The sequence below is a fragment of the Haemorhous mexicanus genome, chromosome 6 (genome assembly GCF_027477595.1).
Source record: "Haemorhous mexicanus isolate bHaeMex1 chromosome 6, bHaeMex1.pri, whole genome shotgun sequence".
Classification (NCBI taxonomy): Eukaryota; Metazoa; Chordata; class Aves; order Passeriformes; family Fringillidae; genus Haemorhous; species Haemorhous mexicanus.
Genome location: NC_082346.1, coordinates 5,347,331 through 5,369,378, shown reverse-complemented (window position 1 = coordinate 5,369,378; position 22,048 = coordinate 5,347,331). Strand labels below are relative to the sequence as shown.

At 42.0% G+C, this 22,048-nt stretch overlaps 1 protein-coding gene across 11 annotated transcripts in view; it reads right to left on the bottom strand.

The window, feature by feature from the left end:
- The window catches only part of MPPED2 (metallophosphoesterase domain containing 2), a 154,834-nt gene that overhangs the window by 44,486 nt on the left and 88,300 nt on the right, over positions 1-22,048 (bottom strand). The gene's annotated exons all lie outside the window — the stretch shown is intronic.

The window sequence follows — 22,048 nt, the reverse complement described above, 5'->3', positions numbered from 1 at the left end:
AAGGGGATGCCTCTAACACACACTGATTTAAATACATACATATGATAAAATGTACATTTGAGTTTAGACTAATGTTTGATGTTGTTTTTGTATTTTAAGTGCATTCAGCCCTGGGGGCATTTACTCACTAGAGAGAAAGGGAAAACACTAAAATAACAAAGTCTAAATCTCAAGCTTTTTATCAAAGTTTGGGAATGTTAAAACATAAGAACTCCTCCCCTATGCTAACTACCAAAACAACCCAAAAGTTTTTTGGAGGCAAAAATCAGTTTCTGCCAGCACAGGGCAGCAGTAGCAGTTCAACAAGAGGCTCCATGGGGCAGCACCACCTGTGCCACTGAGGCATCTCACTAAACTCAACCTTGCTCCTTTAAGCCCTTTTGTTACCACAACACTGTCACAAAACTGGGGAATGAACCCCTGAGCCTCCTAGAGATACAGGAAAAACATAATACAAATAATAAAAGAAAACATAATAAAAATATTAAAAGAAATAAACATTCACACAATGTTTAGCCTTACAGTGGCTTTTTAAAGGGATCTTATAATTTAAAATTCATTTAGCATTTCTCAAGGAAAATTGATACCCTCAGTGCTCTCCAGGAGAGCACAGAGTTGTTCTGAGACACTTTATCCACCAACCCAAGCATGTAGCAATGAAAAGCACATTTTCTAGTAGCTTTTTAACATAGAACTTTTTCAACACATAATTTTGAGACAGGTCTATCATAATAAAGCCTTTCCCTATCAAACAAGTACACAATTGCTCTGATGAAATACAGGACTATTTATATGTGTTACCAATAACCTTTCTTAGTATTGTACTAGTTTTAAGAGTTTCCATCTGTGTGTGTGCTTCCTAGAGCTCAGGCAACAGTTTTAGACTTTGATTTCTAGGTAGGATTCTCCTGTCCTAGCCCTGGTCATGTTTCTGAAAGTTCTAGGTGGGATTCTCCTGTCCTAGCCCATATTTCTGAAAGTTCAGGCTACTCCTGAAGTCTTCTGTGTGCTGCAGTTCTGAAAACAGAAAAGAAAAACTGAGGGCAAAGAACAACCACAAATCAACCTTGAAAATACCCATACCTGTTAAAACAGAGATCATTCGAGTCCTGTGCAATTTCATCATGTAATCTGCCTCCCCTACTCTCTAAATTATTCATTTTTCCAGCCTCAAATATGCATTTGAGTGGGAATGTCCTGCTGAGATGACATCTCTAATTTTATTTTTTTTTTATAGTGAAAGCATTTTGTTTTGCTGAGACACAATTTGACCAATGAGGACTGTACCCAGCTCTGTGGATGATCTGCATTCCTGACAACTGGCAGTATGGAAAAGCAGCAGGCACTGCTAATATAGGGGCAGGCAGGTCACTGGTGCCTTTGTGACAAATAATAGACATATCCCATGTAGTCCTGCTGCATAATGCTCATACTACACACACACAGGAACTCATTCAGCCTAGCAGACTTCCTGAATGAACACTGACAAAAGATAGGAAAATTAGATGTTAGCCAAACATTTCATGTGAGCTGTGGGCTCCTTGTGTGCTCAGCCACAGGAGAAGCTTCACCTCTCACAGCTGCCTTGCTCTGCACCCACCAAAACACCCAAAACCCCTCCTGTGTTTAAAGCAAGGTCCATGCACCCTGCAGGAGGTTTGTGTACAGCTGCATTAAAACTGGAGGCTGTGCCTTGACTTTAGCTAAACCACAAGAATTTCTGCTTTCCTAGGATTGGCTTTCCTGAAACACCTATCTAAGTTCCCCTTCCTCTAACATTCCTGGATTTTAACCTATGGAGATTCTTGTGACCTTCAGGGCTGCAGGCAGAAGTTAAAATATCCCTTCCTCTAACATTCTTGGATTTTAAACTATGGAGATTATTGTAACCTTCAGGGCTGCAGGCAGAAGTTAAAACATGGTTTGTCTAAACATTTAGCTGCTTAAAACAAACAAACACACAGAGCTGGGGTCAAACTTTTCACTGTCAATTAATGATTCTTTCCCCACTTGCATTTCTCCTGCAGATAAGACTGTAGTTATTACAACATAGTTAAAGTTGAAATGTGAAACCACATCTGTGATTTCTCTGGAGCTCTTCAGAGACCACGACAACAGAAAAAAAACTGGATTTGTCTGCAGGATTTTTATTTTATTTTCTTCTGAAGCACTGTGGAAAGAGGAGGAGGGGACCTGAGCTCAGAGATATGCCTCATTCACCAACCTCTGTAATTAGCTGTGACTAACAGGCGCCACATGGGAAGAAAACTTTTGAGAAACCTTCCTCATTATGCACAAAAAAAGATGGTCAAGTACTTATTTAATATACTAAAGATTTTTATACAAAAGGGGTAAATCAAAGAGAAGAGCAGGCACGACTGAAGAACACCTGGATTACAGATTTAGGCTTCAGGCACTGAAAACATGAAACAGTGCATAATTCCTGACAGCACTGCAGGCTGGCCAGACAAACTGAGGGTCCCTGTTTTGGAGAGGGTTCAGGCCATGCCAGAAAGCCAAGGATGTGCTCAGAACAGCCCCAAGAAGCCAAAGAGCTGCATGGCACAGGCTCAGGGAGCACAGGGAAGGTGACCTGATGTTTGCTGTGCTGCAGTGAGATGGGGTCAGTGTGCTGTGAGCCCTGGGAGTGGCTGGTCACCCCAGCCAACTCCAGATACCTGCAGGAAACACAAAGCCTGCTCTGTGGATCACAGAGATATTTTACTGCTGCTAGCGCTTTTTTTTTTTTTTTAATGCATACACAAGAGTCAAGTAGAGTCACTCTCAGTGTCTAAACAACTTAGAAGAAAAGAATTGTGCACAGAGTTAGGTGCCCTCTGCAATGCATTTTCAAGCTGATTACTGTGAGAAACCACTTCCTGTCTGGGAAGAAATGTAGGTGATGAACTTTGTCATGGTTTAACCCCACAGCCACAGCCCTTCTCCTTACCTCCCATGGGGTGGGAGAGAGAATCAGAGGGGTAAAAGCACATACAGCCACTCGTTGCTATAAACTACAAGCAAACACAAGTAAGTAATAAAGGCTACTAGTCATTAGCAGCAATATTTCAGATCTGACCTAATTTTTCTTTCCTACAGATCTCTGAATTAAATATTTCAGCTAATTCCTAAAACTTCATTTTTTTAAGTATAGCAGGCAACAGCAGGAAGTTATTGAATTTAATAAAAAAAATCAAAGTTTTTTTTTTATGGATAATATGATGCTGAATAATGCCACAAGGGAGGCGTAGATGGCAAACCCAGAGGGGCTGGTAATGAGAGATTACAAATGATTTTGTCATTTTAGGTTTGATGGAGCAGAACACGTCCTCACAGCCCATGTGCAGAGGAACCTAATTGAGGCTCTGCTGCTCACAACCACAGCTCACAGCTTCCCCCACATGCCAGCAAACACCCACAGGAATTCCAGCTCCCCAACAGCTCACCTGACAGCTCAGCCCTCCCTGGCTACAGAGTTCCCTCATCATCTGGGCAGGGTGGCTCTGCTGGCACCAGATGTGGCTCAGGGAATATCCTCAGGAGGGGCAGACACCTGGCCCATCCCTGCTCTCCTCAGCTCCTCATTCCTGCACAGGAATCCCCACAGACTCCCCTCCACCTGGCTTTTGGAAGCTACCTTTTCTGAAATTCAAAGGAGGAGGCTGCAAATTATCTTCACACCTCGTGCTGCAAGTGATGCAGACACTGCTGGACATCGTGGCAGGAGGGAGGGAATGCTAAGCTTCCCAACAAGACTCATCCTCATTTTAATTTTTAATTTGTTTCTTAACAAATTAAGAATTTTTTCCAGGTGCACTGGGAGAAGCCCTGGACAGGACACACAAATCCATCTGCTTGCAGCAGCAGGGAGTTGCAGCTTCAGCAGGTGACCAGCTCTCCCTTCTCACAAGTATGCACTGTACAGCTTTATTATTTTACTAATACATTAAAAAACACCCCAAACAAACCCAAAACGACCTGCAACAAAAGCACAGCCATGGAACACGATTTCATGACATCACAACTGCTCCTTGGTACAATCACCGCAGAAGCAACACCCACATGAGGAAAGGGGACACAAAGCCACAGCCAAGTTCACCCAGGTAGCACAGAAATGTCAACTCCTCCTGCAACTTAAAAGCTTTTGAAGGGTGTCAGCTCCTACAACTACTTTCATCTCTTCTCTGACTCATGAATTTAATTACCCGATCCTCAGAGCTCAACAGCTCAAAAGGTAAATGTACAGTGAGACCTTCTAGATTCACATTTTCCTCTTAACTCCACCAGTAAATCCATTTATTTCAATAGTTACTTCTAAACAGGATTAGAAAAATGAATTATCTCGTAGGTCTTTAATCCCACATATTCATTCATTTTTAAGGGTACACAGTCTTTTAGGAAAGCTTCAATTTTTTCTTTAATCCAATGAGTAAAGTGCACAGGAGGCAAAAATCTCATTCTGTCTCCTTGCACAGGATAACAGCTGAGGGAGCATCTAAAAGGCACCCCAGTGGGAAGTACTTCCACACCACCAATGACAATATTGAAATGTTCTCTATTTTTATCAGCATTCAAAGGGAGCACACAGCCCTGGCTCATGAGGGAGGTAGGAATCTCCAGCAGCAGAGCAGAACTGGTGGCACAGGACAGGGATGTGCAGCCCTGGACCCGTGGGACCACCCTACAGACGCATCCCCAAAGCGCCTGCTCCACTCCTGGGCCAAGGCTGCAGGGCAGCAAAGTTCTGGGGACCCAGAGCATTCCTCTGGCTGCACCGTAGCACCTTGGCACAGAGTCAAAAACAGCTGTGCCTTCCATTTTAGCCCATGGAGAAAATTACCAACTTTGTGTGAGGAGTTACAAGCCACAAGAGTTTGAGTAGAATGATAGTGAATTTGTCAAAGGGTGAAAAAGTAGAATTTTGGGGATTTAGAATGGGGGTTCAAGAGGCAAGATGGAGGAATTTGGGCATGTCCTGTCCTTCTCCTTCTTCTCCTTCTTGTCCTCCATCTCCTGCTGTGATGGTGGCACTTCTGGATTGGTTTAGAGCAGAGACAGACTGTCTAACATAGGTGATAGGTATTGGAAAATTATTGTAAATAAAGTACAGGTAGTTCTTAGTATAAAAAGCCAACACCACCCCAAGGACAGGGACTGTGCCATGCACCAACCTGCCAGACAGACCTCAGCAGGTCAGAGAATGAATGGAACAGATAAGAGAAAATAAACAACCCTGAAAAGCAGAACCAACGAATCACAATTTCTTCTTTGGTCACAGGGCTGGGAAAAAACACTCTTTAATACCTTGGGAGCCATCTCAACCAGAGAAACCCAAGACAACGTGACAAAACAGCCACCAACAGTGACTTTGTGCAGGGAGGAGAAGGTTTCAGTGCCCCCTGGCCCCAAGGGCACACACACAGGGTTTGCCAGGGCCAGCAGCACACACTGTCCAACAGGAATGCACACACAGGGACAGGGACAAGGGCAGGAGAGGACAGCCTGGGGCATCATCCAGACAAAACACTGAGCAGGGCACATGCACAATGCATTTGAAGCCTCAGGTTTAGCTTTTCTATGTTTCCCATTCTGTGCTGCTTTAGTGGGTGGGTCTGAGCTTCACACGAGGGGATGGTGAGCTCTCTGCATAGAGCAGGGAGACAAAACAATTCCTGCTCCAGCTGGGCACCAAGGAAAAATGATCCAAATCTCAGCCCCAGGAGCACAAACCCCGTGGGCTGGAGAGAGAAATACAAGCAGGGTGGGAGTGGCTGGGCTAAAGCTGGAATGGGACAATGAACTGCAAGGTGCAAATGGAGCAGAACTGATCCCAGGGAGAGACCCCGGGAGCGCTCGTGCATTTTGGGGCCATTTTGGGTCATCTTGGGTGCAGCCCTGGCTGGGCTCTTGTGCTGCCCAAGGTGGGTCCATGGAGGAGATCCTTGGAATAAATCCCTGCTCTATTCTTTAGCTCTGCCCAGCCTCTGCTCTAGGGCAGCCTGCACAAGGCATCACATTGAAGCAGCACATTTTACAGCAGCTTCTGTAAAGCCACTGAAACCTGCTTTCAGTGCCACTAAAGTACTTTTTTGGGTGAAGCTCCTTTTTATAGTGAAGATTCAAATGCTTTTTCATAATGTAACAACCAGCAGGAAATGGTAAAGGCTAAATTGTTTCCGAAATGTGCTCATTATGTGCAGTGCTGTGACATGGGTGAGAGGCACAGCCTGGGGGCTCCAGCTGAATGCCATTCCCACCAGCACTCACCTGCTGTGCCTCAGTGTCCCATTTAGAAAGTGAGAATAATAACATAGATCAGAAAGCAGCACTGGGCTCCTTGGGATTTTGCTTACCCTGCGTCTTTAAACAGCTGAAGCTCTCAAAGAAGTGAATTATCAGTGCTGCAATTATGTTAGCCATGTACCTTCTTATTACCAGCCTGCACTTCACTCAGGAAGTCTCTAAAGCATGGTTCAGCTATTTTCACAAGGTCAGAAAAACCTGAAACCTCAACAACCTGTTGGTTGTTTTGATTGGTTCTGCTTTGCAGGTTTTTCTCTCTCTAACTTACAGTCTCTAACCTCTGGTTATCTAAATGACAAAGCATTTGAGAAGCAGGAGCCCCCATCCTGCACTGAGTTTGGAGGGAAGGAGCCCTGCAGTGCCTTTTCCCTGGGGAGCAGGGAATGAGAAGCTGCAGCATCCCCTCAGCAGCCAGCATGACCTGGCATACTCCTTGCACCAGGCAATTCTCAATTTCTGACTGTAAAAACTGGCCAGTGCAGGTTTGAGTTTCAGCTCCTGTCAGACACAGATTCAGGCCTGGATCTATGAAAAATCCAGGACCTTTACTGCTGCCATACATCATGTTCCATGGATGTGCTGATCTGGACCAGATTATCACATCAAACAGGAGCAGGACAGCAGCAAGTGCAGCTTTAGCCATCCATACAAATGGTACATGGAAAGAATTCCCTCCTGCATGTCCCCTCTGTCAGTGTCTGCACATCTCTGCCTCCAGGCCACTCCAGCTGTTCTTGACAGGCAACTGAGCTCTGGTCCCCAAATCTACAGCCAAATCTACTACCTCTGTGGATACCTCTCACTTATTTCTTCTCTCTGATGGTCCACACCAGCCACTGGCATCTCCTACCCTATGTCTGCAATGGTTAGTGACCCTTTTTGCCAAGGATTCTCAATTCAGTTCATATGTTTCGTGTTAACAACACCAGAGCACCACAGTTTTTATGTAAACTCATCTGTGGGGAAGATGTGTTTTAGTAAAAAGAAAAAAAAAAGAGTTAAGAAACAAATAAAAACACACCAGGGTGTAAGAGACTTGAGAGCAAAGGAGCAGGCAGGCAGGAGGTTGGAAGCCCAGTAATGTCACAGGGACACTGAGGACAGCAGGACACAGAGCACAGCAGTAAAGAGCACAATGAGGCAGAGCAGTGGACACCACCACTGCAAAGGAGAGGAAGGGAGCAGGTGAATATCTCAAGTTTATGATCCAGGCAACCTTTGTTCAAGTATCCAAATTGCTCATCAAAGAGGAAATTTCCTCCAAACCTTCTGGGGCTTCCCAATCCCTAACTGTATTGCAGTTATTTTATTTAGGGCTTTACTTAATGAGATCTGGGAGATATTTTAATATCCCCCCAAAAATTGAAAATAATTCAAACTTGACTCAAGGGCTAATTTCATTCTACTTTTAAAAAGCACAGAATTACAAAGACCTAGGAATAGAAGCAAGTACCAGACCTTACACATCTGCTCTGTATAACTGGGGCTGCCTGGAAGGATAGACCTGGCCTAAGTTAGGACCAGACTCAAATGGATCCAGACATTAAGCACATTGTGTTTCCCCATGTGGCAGTGGTGCTGCACTGTGGCAGCAGCTCAGACCTCCAGAGTACACTCTGGACTGACTTTTAGAACTGCTTCTCATTGTGGAGTGAGCCCTTTTAGTCCTTCACTCCCACACTGCATCCCAGGGCAGGGCACATGTGCTCCTGAATCATCAAAGGATGCTGCAGCATGGAAAAGAACTTAAAAGACTCAAGTTCTTATGGCAAAATTTTTTGGTCTTCTTAAAAACACAGAGAACCTTAAAATATCTATCCAGAGGAAGGAGCTCTCTGATCCTGAAGCTCACCACAACATAAATCAGATGTCTGCTCCCAGGGACATGCCAAGGGAAAGAGGAAACAAAAGAGAAAAAAAAAACCAAACAGCTATCTAAAATTTTGATTCAGTTTTGCTCAACAACTGTGCATGTTTGAGAATGATGCTTGGATGCTTGACTTCTTAGAGTAAGCATGATCATAGCATGCTATTGTACCACATCTTAAATTCATTTCCTACTTAAATTCCTCTTATTATCTGTGCAGGAAATGTAAATTGACAAAGCTTCCAGCCCAGGTCAGTCTGGGAGAGGCTTTTACTAGCAGTCCTGCTTCTGTGATGACAACACACATTAAAGAAAAAAAAAGAAAAGTAAAGAGCTCTCCCCCAACACACTTAATAGTGCATATTCTCAACCCACTGGGGTAGTCTGTGTGCTTGACATGTAAAACAGCAACATCTGAACAGGTCTAATTACATCCAGTAGTTGAATATTTTATATACTTTTAAAGGCAGCATTTGGAAAATATTAACAGAAATATGTCAGCCTTTAAAACAAATAAGCTGCATTTCAGTGAATTATGAAAGAAATGTTGCCAGATGTAAGTTAGTGAAACAAATAAAACACTCCAAAGTAGTTATGTCAACCTGCCCTATTAGTAAAATTGGTTCTTGCTCCTAAGAAACAACCTCTAGATGTTTAATTATTTGGAATGCTCCTTAAAACAGAATTCTTTAGCACTGATAAAGTCTCTGTAGTTCCTCCAAAAGGCTCTGAGGGTCAGCAGATGTGATAGCTTGTTCATTAATTAATGCCACAGACCAGACAAATTCCAGACACATATTTTTATGTAGTGTTTCAGCACCTTTTTATATGTTTATATCTGCAGCCTGTGCTGCTCCTAATGTACACAACACTTAATGACACCTACAGGAAGGGTGTGTCTTTTTTATACTGAGGAGCCCTACCACATAACATCACAAAAAAAAAGGTTTGGGTCTGGATGTCTTAGTTGCCTGTGCTTTTCCCATTTAATTCCCAGAGTTATCAAACCACTTTGGTGTTTCTGAAAAATACATAAACCAGAACCAACCCAAAGGAACACCATAAGCACAAACCTACAACACAATCACAGGAACTCAAAAACTCTTTCAGGTGCTTTACAAGCAGTAAATAATTCAGGCTCTGAACAGTCCAGTCAGAGCACTGTTTACAGAGGTGCAGAACTAGGCTGGCTAACCCAAGAATAAATTTGCCAGAATGCATGCCTAAGCAACTTGCATAAAGTCAATCAGACAGTAGACACAGAATTCTGCCCTCTGTGGTTTTCACCATTAGTCTTTACCAATAACTCAATTATTCTGAGCTACTCAGATGACCTAAAATAAGACTCTGAGATTGCTTATTGCCAGATGGTGCTGTTTATCTATAAATACCACCACTATTTTCATTTATGTTTTGCTCCAAATGCTGGCCAGCATTCCTCAATAAGAAACTGAAACTTTCCAGAATGCCTGCTAGGAAAACCAAATGAGGCTCACATGAATTAAGTCCTCCAACCACACACAGCCCACAATATTTAATTGTAGGAACTTGCAAAGTAATCTTCTAAATATTTACAGAAAAGAATGGAAACACTTAGTTATAATTAGGCCACAGGATACTTCCAGCATTTCTTGTTTGCCTGAGGTCTGTGCTACCTTCCGTTCCAGCTTATTCTTGATGTAAAGTCTCTTATCCCCACTAACCAGATGAAAACTGAGTTCCCAGTGTCACAATGCATGCTTAGCTGGCATTTAGGTACAGTACAAAATGCCATGGCTTGGTCTTAAGCCATCATTTACTGGTTTACTGTTCAATTGTAAGTTTTAGGAAATGTCATTTATGTGAAAGCTATGCAGGTTGGTTCATTTTCTTCATTTATTACAGACCTTGCTTCATGCAGAAATTTAACACCTGGCATACTCAAAATTCCACCTTTGCTGAAAAATGTGATCTGCCTTGGAACTGCAGGAAAGGAAAGTTAAAGTTCCTGTCCAGACTTCATCAAAAACCACTGCTACTTCATCTGCCAAATTCTGCCTCCCAACAAACTTCCTCCACAAAGCCATCTGGGGAAAGGGATGATCATGGCTCTCAAAATGCACATCACACCTCCTTCCCAGCCCAGGAAGCCTCAGGAGACCCAGCTGCAAACAAAGTGCACACAAACAGCAAATCCCACACCTGATGTATACCTGGTGCATACAACATGTGCACTTGTGCGTGGATATCTCTATGCATATGTATAATATAAAGAAACATTCATTTCCTGCTTGTGTCAGGGAAGCTGAAAAGCAGCTTGCAGAAATGGCTCAGTGCACTCCCAAACCAATGAGAGCTCCAAGTGCTGCAGCACTCAAGCATGGCCACAGGAATGTGAGCAAACATTTCCAGGTTATCACCTGGAGGAGCTGTCTCATGTAGGAGCCAATTCAGCAAATCAATTAAAGCAATGCAGTTCCTTGATCAACAGATGCACACAAAGGGAGAGATATGACAGGGGAGCTTGAGGGAAAAACATAAGGGTCATAAAGAAGAAGCACCTGAAAAGCTGGAGAGAGCATCAGAGAGGCAAAGAGAGCATTATTTTAATTGAAAAGAATCTGTTTAAGCAATGGTTCACTCCTTTTTGTTGCCTTCAAGATTAAACAAGGAACTCTGATGACAGCAGGGTCATTTACACAGCATTTCATTTTAAGGCCCCTGACCTTGGTGTTGTCCTTCCAATGAGGTCTGTGGGAGATGGGGATTACCACAGGCTGAAGGAGAGTTAATTTGACTCTTCTGGTGAAAAAAACTAACAATAATAGAATAATATTTCTAATAACAAAATTATTAGAAACCAATGTAGCAGAACTTTCGCATCTGTGTCAATTACTTGATCAACAAAATATTGCTCATGTTTGACCCAGGTCTCCCCTTGAGGGACAGAAGATGTGACCCCCACATCTCTCTGAGGCCACACCTCTCAAGAGTCTTAGTGGAAAATAATTAAGTGGGAGCAAACAGCAGAACAAGGATGCAGGGATGATGCCTTTCTCAGTGGCCACCAGCCAAAACTCCAGCTTTTATTAGAAGCCCAAGGTGCCTCCTAGAGGACTGCACTGTGCTTTCAAAGGCTGATGAAACTGCTCCTCCTGGAGCCATGGAGCAGCAGCTCCAGCCAGAGGCACCAGGCAGTGGGCACAGACTGCTGCTCCTGGTGCTGCAATCCACAGAATGATTTGGGCTGGAAGGGACCTTCAAACCTGCCTAGTTCCAGCTCCCTGCCATGAGCAATATTACAAATATTATTCTATTATTAGTAGTTTTTTCACCAGAAGAGTCAAATTAACTTTCCTTCAGTCTGTGGTAATCCCCATCTCCCACAAACCTCATTGGAAGTGACTCCTCAGGCTTAGCTTTTCTATGTTTCACATTCTGTGCTGCTTTAGTGGGTGGGTCTGAGCTTCACATGAGGGGATGGTGAGCTCTCTGCACAGAGCAGGGAGACAAAACAATTCCTGCTCCAGCTGGGCACCAAGGACAAATGATCCAAATCTCAGCCCAAGAGCACAAACCCCGTGGGCTGGAGAGAGAAAAACAAGCAGGGTGGGAGTGGCTGGGCTAAAGCTGGAATGGAACAATGAACTGCAAGGTGCAAATGGAGCAGAACTGATCCCAGGGAGAGACCCCAGGAGCTCTCGTGCATTTTGGGGCCATTTTGGTTCATCTTGGGTACAGCCCTGGCTGGGCTCTTGTGCTGCCCAAGGTGGGTCCATGGAAGAGATCCTTGGAATAAATCCCTGCTTTATTCTTTAGCTCTGTCCAGCCTCTGCTCTGGGGCAGCCTGTACAAGGCATCAGAAGGACAACACCAAGGTGGGGAGCCTTAAAATGAAATGCTGTGTAAATGACCCAGCTGTCATCAGAGTTCCTTGTTTAATCTTGAAAGCAACAAAAAGGAGTGACCCATTGCCTAAATAGATTCTTTTCAATTAAAATAATTCTCTCTTTGCCTCTGTAAAGCCGAATGCTCTCTCCAGTCTTTTCAGCTTTTTCTTTATGACCCGTATGGGCAGGGACACCTTCCACTGTCCCAAGCTGCTCCAAACCCCATCCAGCCTGGAACACTTCCAGGGATCCAGGGGCAGCCACAGCTTCTCTGAGCAGCCTGTGCCAGGGCATCACCACCCCCACAGTAAAGAATTTCTTCCCAGTATCTAATTTAACCCTACCTTCGGTGGTTTGGAGCTACTCCCCCTTGTCCTGTCACTCCATGCCCTTGTCCAAGTCCCTCTCCAGCTCTCCTGTAACCCCTTCAGGCACTGAAAGCTGGAAGATCACCCTGGAGCCTTCCCTTCCCTAGGCTGAACAATCCCAACTCTCTCAGCCTGTTCCTGCAGGAGAGGTGCTCCAGCCAAGCTGTAGTGTCACAATTACATATTCACCCCTTGGGATATTATATACTCATAATTTCTTTTAGAAGCTGCATTCAAAGAGAAGTTGTGAGCTCATATTACAAGTTCCCAGCTGAAGTAAATTTTTTACTGATGAGTTACCAGCCTATGAACTGGTGGTTTATAACAGAAAGACAGGCTGACATTTAAATAGAGTGGCACTAGAATAATGGCTTTACATTAGTATTTTATGGGAGGCTGAATAACCACAGAGTTAACATACTGTATTTTCTGGCAATAAAAAACCCTTTGAAAACAAAAGGTCATTTTATTTGATAATGTAAATGAATTAGATCTGTATTGTACGGCCAAGAGAGTAAAGGAAAGATTAATTCTTAGAGAAGCAGTCAGTCAATATATCAGGATGGCTAGGATTGGTTTGGTTTTAATTCCTTAAGCATGCTGTAAAGCCTGCAGTTCATAACCCACAGCCATATATTGCTGTGCACTGGGGGTTTTAGCACAGGCCCTGGACTTGAGGCTGATCTGATAAAAATCTGAAACTTGCAGCAGGCCATTATGTGGGCAAACGATTCATTTTCTATTCACCTCCTTGTCGTGTCAGTGCAGGGGTCATCTAAAGAGGGGGCCCAATTAATCAAACTGTCAGAGCCCATGAGGAGGAGCATGTTAATGGGACTTTTATTTTACCCAGGAAAGCAGGGCTCTGACAGGAACCAGAAAATATGGCCTTGATGTTGCTGTTTATTAGCAATGCTGAGATCAGCCCTAATAGGTGCCAAGGAGGTAGTGTTTGAGAAAGGCCTGGGTGTCAGAGCCTGCAGCAGGCACAGATCAGGCACACAAGGGGCAGGAGCCAGCACAGAGCCTGGGGTGGCAGCCACAGAGCACAGATGGGGCTGGGGGTGAGCACAGAGCCCGAGCCTGCACGGGACACACGCTCCTTTCTTCAAGAGTACATCAAAAACAAACAAACAAACAAACAAAAACAAAGAGAGAAAAACAAACCCAACCAACAAAACCCCAACAAAAAACGCCAAAAACAAACAAAAACCCAAAAAAGCCCAACACAAACCAAAAAACCCAAAAAAACCCAAAAAGCCAAAAACCAAAACCAAAAACCAAACAAAAAACCCCAAAAAACAAAAAATCTCCAAAACAAACAAAAAAACCAACCACCTCCCCCAAAAAAACCAAGCAAAAACCCAAAAAGCTCCCCCCCAAAAAACCGACAAAACCCCAAAAAACCCAACAAAAAACAACAACAACAAAAAAACCCAAACAAAAACCCCAAAAAACCCAAAACTCAAAAAACCAACAAACAAAAAACCCCAACAAAAACCAACAAAACACCCCAAAACAAAAAACCCAAGAAACAACAAAAAAATAAAAAAAAAAACCCAAAAGCAAACAAAAAATCAACAAAAACCCCCAAAAATAAAAAAACAAAAACCAAGCAAAAAACCAAAACCCCAAAGAACAATCAAGAAAGAAACAAAACCCCCCAAAAACAACAAAAAAAAACCCAACCAAACAAAAAAAACCCCAAAACCCTGAAAAACAAACAAGCAAACAAACAAAAAGCCCAAAAAGCACCCCCAAAAAGCCACTGCTCACCATTACAATACCAAAAGCCAGCAGCCTTTTTTCCTGCACTTAGAGGTGAGCCTCTGCAGTATTCGATGCCTGCCTGGCTGCCCTGCTAGGCACACACAGTGGCTCAGAAAACCCCTAAATTTGGTGCACGAGTGCTGAACTTAAAGGATTGCCCTGTTGGGAGACCAGCAAGGCTCTGCTGCCCTCTGAGAGCTGCCAGGACTGGAAATGTTCCCAGGCCAGCACCAGAGCTGGGCTTAGCTGAGCCAGAGCCAGAGCCAGAGTCTGGCAGGATGCACCAGGTGGGGCAGTCAGGGATGTGCCACATCAAGCGCCCAAAGAAACCACAGGACACACTGCTAAAATAATGCTAAAATCAACACAGAGGAACATTGCATTTCTTGCCCAAAGCCTTTCTCCAAAATTGATGTTCTTAACACAAATTGCCCCCCCAGATTAAGGATGAAAATCAGGATATCTAGAAGGAAGTGAGTGGGAGAAATAAGAGATGCTCAGTTTTTGAAGGGCACTGGACTCATTTTAGCAGCAGCCAAGGCATTTGCTGTGTGGGTGATAGATGTAAAATTTTAAATTAATTATTTTAGTAATGCTCCCCTCCATGATTTCTCAGACTGCAATGTATTTTATACTGCAGGCCATGGTAGGCTTTATAATTAACTACTTTTTGAAGCCATTTTAATTATCACCCCCCCCAACACCATTATTTCCAAATGAATGGAGAGCTAACATTAAATAGCCTTCTAAATAGAGAGCTACAGGAATCTGCTCTTGTAGGATGAAGCACTTGCAATCACTACCCCAGCAATGCCCCCAGAAAGATTTAAGCAGCTGAAAGGAAATATGTTGTCAAAGGGAAATCTCAGGCATTAACAGGGCATGCAAGTCCCCAGCTGAGTCAAAATTTTTCTTGGTGAAAAAGGAAAGCTACTGTGGTTTTGGCTGCTCAAAATATCCTCATCCTGAATTATCTTTTCTCCATTGTCTGGGTCTTCCTCTCGAAGGCAGCAGTACTAGAGGTGGAATGAGGTGATTCAGAACCAAGTTGTCTCTGACTGGGGTGACTCAGGAGCTGTTCCCAGCCTTCCCTCTGGGAACAGCTGCCCCTGGAGGAAATGGGAAGACAGAAACTTCCACAGACACTGGAAGGTTTGATTTGCAGCCTTGGGTTGATTAAAAATAAAAGTACAGACATAAAGCAGAAAAATCATAAACTTAGGTTTCTGTAGTTGTAAGGAAGAATATGCCTTAAGTGAGTGAGAAACTGTGAAGGTTGTGAAGGGTTTATAGTGCAGCAATGTAACTGTACAAGAGTTCAGATGTTAGAACAGAAGCACATGTGTGTGTGCATGTGATAGCAGCCCACTCTATAAAAGTATCCATAGTGCAGCAGAATGAAGTAAAGGTGATGGGTTAGAAAAACAAAATAAACTTTGTGGCAGCTTTCCATTGGATTAGAAAGTTCTGTATTGCCTTGTAATGAAAAAAACTTGGGACTACTCTGAGCTATGGCTGAGTTCTTGCTCCTCTAAAATCTCACAGTCTCTGAGGCTGATGTTTATCTGAGCAATAAATGGTTTTTAGCCCAAAACCAGGCCCATCCCTTCATTAAGGCATCAATAATAGCCCCCTGCCAGTGGACAGGCACAATTCCATCTCCAGAGGCTGCACAAAGGTGTTTTTCTCTGTAAACAAAACATCCTGCTCTTCTCCTGAGCCTCACCCTGCCACAGGCGCTGCTCTCTTTTCCTGATGAACCTGAGGTGAGGCCACTCCCAGCACTCTTGTCGACAAAAATGGGAAGAACTTTTTGGTTGCTTGGTTTTACAGGGTTCAAGACTTCAACCGGCCCAAATGTGGGACTGGAGAATGAGAGCACTGGGCTCAGGACTGGCTGTTCAGGACAGGAGCTGCTTCCCTGACAGCAAGACTCACGGCCTTAGCACCAAACTACAGCTTGGAATAGAACAATGCACTCCTGCTGCAAAAGAAATATAGGAAGAACAATAAAGACACTCTTCCTGTCCTAATCTTCTGCTGTTGACCCTGCCCTTTTGAATGGTAAAAGTTATATTTTCCCTTACACTTGCATACTCTTTAATTTAAACATAAAGCACAGCACCTATACTGCACAGAAAACACATTAGATTGTAAACAAATGCAGAAAGGTAAAATGTAGTTAAAATAACTATCTTTGAAACCTTTAGATGGCTGCTTTCACAGGTACAAGAAATATAAACATTGATGTGTAAGATCTTAATGGTTACGAGCTGCATCTTTATATTTCTCAGCAACAGTGGTGTTAAAAACATTAGAGTCAGTTCACTGTTAGCAAAGGGAACAGTACAGAAATTTGTAACTATGTTGAGCATCTTTTAAAAAAGTACTGAAGAAGGTTTTCTGTCATTGACAGTGCATTAATTAGCCATCACCACAGTACTCTGTTAGTGCTAGTACAATTACCTATACTCTACTATTAGCTTGTAGGAGGGGAGGTCTGAATTTTTTGTAATGTCACAACTTCACTAGAAACACTACGTAGTCAAAGTATGAGCACAAACCTCCTGCTCCAAAGGCTTTGCAAGAGTGTATTCCTAAAATGCCTACCCAACCTCATGGATATTGCTCTTATTTTGAAACAAAAGAACGTTAATCCCAATGACATTGCTACAGGAACCTTATTTACAGTAGGATTAAAAAATGGCCCTTTCTTACAGCCTCATTAAATCTAAGGCTCATTTAACTACCAGGACATTTTTACAATGGGTTTGCTGACATACCATGATAAATGTCTGTATAACATCCTTCAACAATAGCCCTGACTGCAGCCATAACCACAAAGTGTATAAACACTGCACCAGCTCCAACAATGCGCTGTCCTCAATAGTAGGAAGTGAAGTACCACTAAACACATTTTTACTAAGCCCCACGTCTCCAAACCTGTGTTTTGCTTTAGGTTTTTTCAGTGGTTTCTCTTTTGTTTTGGGGGGGCTTCTTTGTTTTGCCTTCTCAGTGGGAAAAGAAATTCAAATTATGAGAATTAAGATGTTAAACTTTGAAAATATCACAGGCCCCTTTGAAATTGGGACCTAGGCAGAAAGGTTTCCTGAAATTTGATTCTTTGGAGATAAAAGGGCTGGCAGGAGGATGAAAGCAGCCCTACCCTTTTTTCCATGTCAGAGAAATGAATGGCACAGCTTATGAATACGTGTAAGCCACCCATTCAGGAGCCACTCTGGTGCCTGTTTGTCCTGAAATATCAGTGTCAGGTTACTGTGCAGAGCCACGTCACTGTGAGCCAGCCCCAACTCCATCCAGGGCAACAATGAGGGCCACAATAAGCACTTGGGAGATTTAACAAACTTTTCAAACTTCCAGGCTAGGAATCAAAAGACATTTCTGTGGGAATCATGCTTTTAGAACACCTCAATAAATGGTGACCCATGTAACTTACTCCTGCAAGGCATCACGAGCAGCAGAACTGTACAACAAACCAAAAGTGAGCAGGCTCAAATTCTTTCCTGTTCCTGGCCTCTGATTTAATTTCACATCAAATGATATCTCAAACCTGGACATGGTAAACCTACAGTATTTTAGCTAGAGACTAGGGTCTGACATTCTGTCCAAATGAAATTTCCCAGTTGTCCCAAACACTTTTTATCTTATTTCCATGCTAGCAGCTTTGAAATGTCACTATGCATTGCCACAATGACAGATGAGCAAAGGCACAAGAAAACAACAGAGCTGCTTTCTCCAATCAACCATGCCTGGCAAATGTGAACATTCACTTCTGCCTCTGGCTCCTGGCCCACTCCCAGGTATTGATGGTGACAGGGGGAAGCTCAATAATGTGACTTCACACAGGTTGAAACACAGAGCATAAGGTAAGAAAACTTTGTATGTATGTATAGAAATACTCATTTAAATGCTCATATAAACACATTTAAAAACACCACTAAGGGTCAAATCTTGCAAATATTTGTATATATGTATATAAATACTCCTATAAATACTTATTTAAAAACACCACTAAGAGTCAAATCTTGTAAATATTTTTTTGCTTTCCTACCACAGGTTATCAGATCCTGACAGCAACAAACACCTTGATACAGGAGATTAAGTCACGTGGCCATAATACATATTTAATGAAGATTAACAGACTGAGACCTAGAAGGCAGTGGTAAAGAACTAAACACCCTTCAGAAAACATTTTTGTAGGAGATGATGCCTCCTGCTCCCAGGGATTTCAGAACCTACAGACATCCCTTCAGTGGCAGCAGGGAGGAGAGCACAGAAACATTTCTTACTGCCATAACTTATGAATTTCTATCAACTGCTTCAAGACCAAACTGTGAACTGGGGTTTCTCTTTGCTAAATCCTGCTGTAGTGAAACAACAATCTTCTGCCTCTAAAAAGGATCTCCTTTCAACAGGCTTGCTCATGCCATAGAGCTGACAACCAGTGGGAGAACAACAGATGGGGTTATATTAGCAATTCTCACCTGGATATTGCTTCCTCTGTCCCACCTGAGGCACTGCTCACTCTGCCCCTCCTGTTTGCCTGCCCTCAGCAGCCAGGCAGAGCTGCCACTGCCTGCAGTGCCTCCTCCTGTGTGGTGCTGAAAGGAGCAGGGAGCATTGGGATGGCATGCAGCAACCTCCACCAGTGTGTGAAATGCTGCTCTCACCCAAGCCAGGGCTGGAAATTTCACCCAGGATTTATTTTTCAATGTCATCTCTTGCTGTCCTGCTCTTTGCTTCTGAGAGCACAGAAGACATGAAAAGGTGCATTTCTGTTAGCAGCATCCACTTTAAAGCTTTGCATGCTACCCTCTCTGTAAGGCCCTGCTGCCTTTCCATTCCCCAACACAAGCTGTTGCTCAGCCTTCCCCTGCCTTTATCATCAGAAGAAATCATTTGGACTGGCACAATAAAGCCCAGAGGTCACCAGGATGTCTTTTAAGACCATTAGGAAACAAAGTTTTTAGTGGAAGGTAGGGTAAAAATCAAGTCCTGTGCTGTATTTAGGCTGCATTCCCCTGAAGAAGTTCATCTGCACAACCCTTTTCTTTAAAAGCACAAAACCCAGGCCCCAGGTGCCCAGAATCCTCCATGGCTCAGATGACACAAGTGAGGCACACCATATTTTGGGGGTGTATTTTCAGAGCACAGTGGGATGCACCTGAAACCTTCCTCTCCCAGGGATGCAGGAGGTCACACCTGCCCCACTCAGACCCACAGCTTACAGCAATGTGAGCTTGGCTTTCCCCTTAGCTCAGCTTCCCTTGCCACACCTGAGAGAAAAAGGGAAAGGGAAGGCTGCTGGGATGGTGAATTCAGACCATACAATACTCCAGTAATATTTAATTTGTATATTTAACATGTATATTATATTTTACTCCAACTTGTATTTGAACCAATACAAGCGGCGAAAAAAAACTCCCTCAGAAAGCTCAATTCAGGAGGTATGGACAAAATATTTTTTAAAAACCAAACAGAAAACGAGAGAAACAGCCTCAACATGTCCTACACACAAAGCCAGCACCCTATGCATGCATGCAGAAACACAGTGCCCCGATTACACTTACCTGCACCATTATTATCCTTATCTGCAGCAAACTCCATCTATTTTCTCATATCTGCCCCTACACATAAATAGGTAAGAGGCTGCAACCAAGCCACGAAATCAGGACAAGGATTTGGCATGTTGAAGGAGTTTGACAAACTTTGCACATGAAAACCTACAAGCCCTACCAAACTTTGTTCACCAGATTGTTAGAGCAGCTCAATTTCTGCCTGGAATTTCTATTATAAATTATAAATTTATAATTCTATTTAATTTATATTAGAAAAAATCTATCATGAATTATAATTTATAAAATTTTTACATCTATAAAGAATAAAAATTATAAAAATATAATAATATATAATATTATATAATATAATAATATATTATATTATATAATATAATAATATATTATACATAATTATATATGATGAATATTTATATTTATAAATGATATAAATATTTCTCTATAATTTTTTAAATTTCTATTATCAATTATAATTTATAAATTTCTTTTTCTATCTGTAAATAATATGCATATTTATATTTATAATGTATTATAATAAGATATTAAATATAATTATATATAATAAATGTTTGCATTTATGAATAATATATATTTCTCTATAATTTTAGAAATTTCTATTATCAATTATAATTTATAATTTTATATGTATAAATATATAAATATTTATATTTATAATCTATTATTACAATATATTATATATAATTATATATAATGAATTTTTAATTTATAAATAATAAAATATTTCTCTATAATTTTAGAGATTTCTATTAGCAATTATAATTTATAAATTCATTTAAAAATTATACATTCATTTATAAAATTTATGGAATTTACAAAGGGGAGAGCAGTGTTCACTGTCATGCCTCTGCCTAGTTGCTTCATTGAAAGGTGTATTTGGCCAGTTGAATTAGCCAAGTGTTTAAAACACAAGCAATGGCTGTCAGTCATTTTTCCAGTGCATTTAAGGTTTTGCAGTGCTTCAGTCACTTTCAGGACACCCTTACAGAGGTAACTTTATTTCTTACAATGCACCAGGACCAAACATGACCTGTTTTCATTAGCTACAGTGCATGCAAGCCTATTAATACTTAATAGGTTTCTTACTTAATTAATTCAGCTGTTCAGAAGTGAAATATTTGGTGCAAGGCAGTTTCCCTGGCTCCATTATGGGCCACAGAGCAAGAGAAAAGCCCTTTTTGCAAAGGGTGCAATGTGTAAAGCAGCTGGGGTGGATTGCAAGTGCTCCCTTCAGTCTCCTCCCATGAAAACAGGGGGCTGAGGAACTCTTGCTTAGTTTCACACTGCAACTTTTAAATAAAAAAAAAAAAACAATATCAAGGCTCCAGCCCCAGATTTACTGCACCTTAAGGGACATGATACATTACATAAAATAAAGCTTCTGCAGAAATGTGGTGAGATAGGTGTTTGTTCACACGAGCATGCACGTATATATACAGCACAAAAAATCTGACACCTAAAAAAATATATATATCAACTTCTGGCAATATTGAAAACCCTTCAACATGCCTCTTGTGTGCAATGCTTCTAAGAAGGCAACTGTGATACTGCTTTTAAGCTATTTTAGTAAGGGCCCTTGACAAGCTTCACATAAAATATTCAGCATTGATGCTTTCAAGTCCACACAATTTAACTTAAAAAGCTCTCTTCTTCAACCCACATTACAAATATGTTTATTCTCAAGGTGGTGTGTGGATTGGATGTTTCCCTTATCCTTCCCAAAGCATGATTGTACTGGCCTGCAGCACCTGCACAAGCAGAAACTGAAAAAAAAATTCTTTTTGAAGCAAAATGATTTCTTGAATGTTTTGATAGTTTTTAGGAAATTCAGAAGCATTTCACATGCTGTTTTAAATAGTTGTGTTTACATCTCTAACAAGTAACTAGGGCTGACAAGCAGTCAGAATTAGAAGAGTACTCTATTAATTTTAGTCCTCCAGTGTGAAACTTTATTGGCCATGCCTCTATTGGAAAGAATTTGTTTCCACACTAACTTTTGAAATTACATCCTTTCTTTACAGAACTGAGGAACAAACGCTACTGATTTCAGAGAGAGCTGACTTTCATCCTTAATCTTTTATTTTTCATCTGCATAATGAACTGATAACCAGCTCAGTGTAAGGAAGTTCTTTAAGTAATACACTGAAATACTGAGAAACCACAGAAAACACAGTCACACGACTTTTCAAACTAGAGCTGCAATGAAGGCATAAAGAAAAAGCCTTTTTTAAATTCTTACAGGCCTGGAGACTCCAA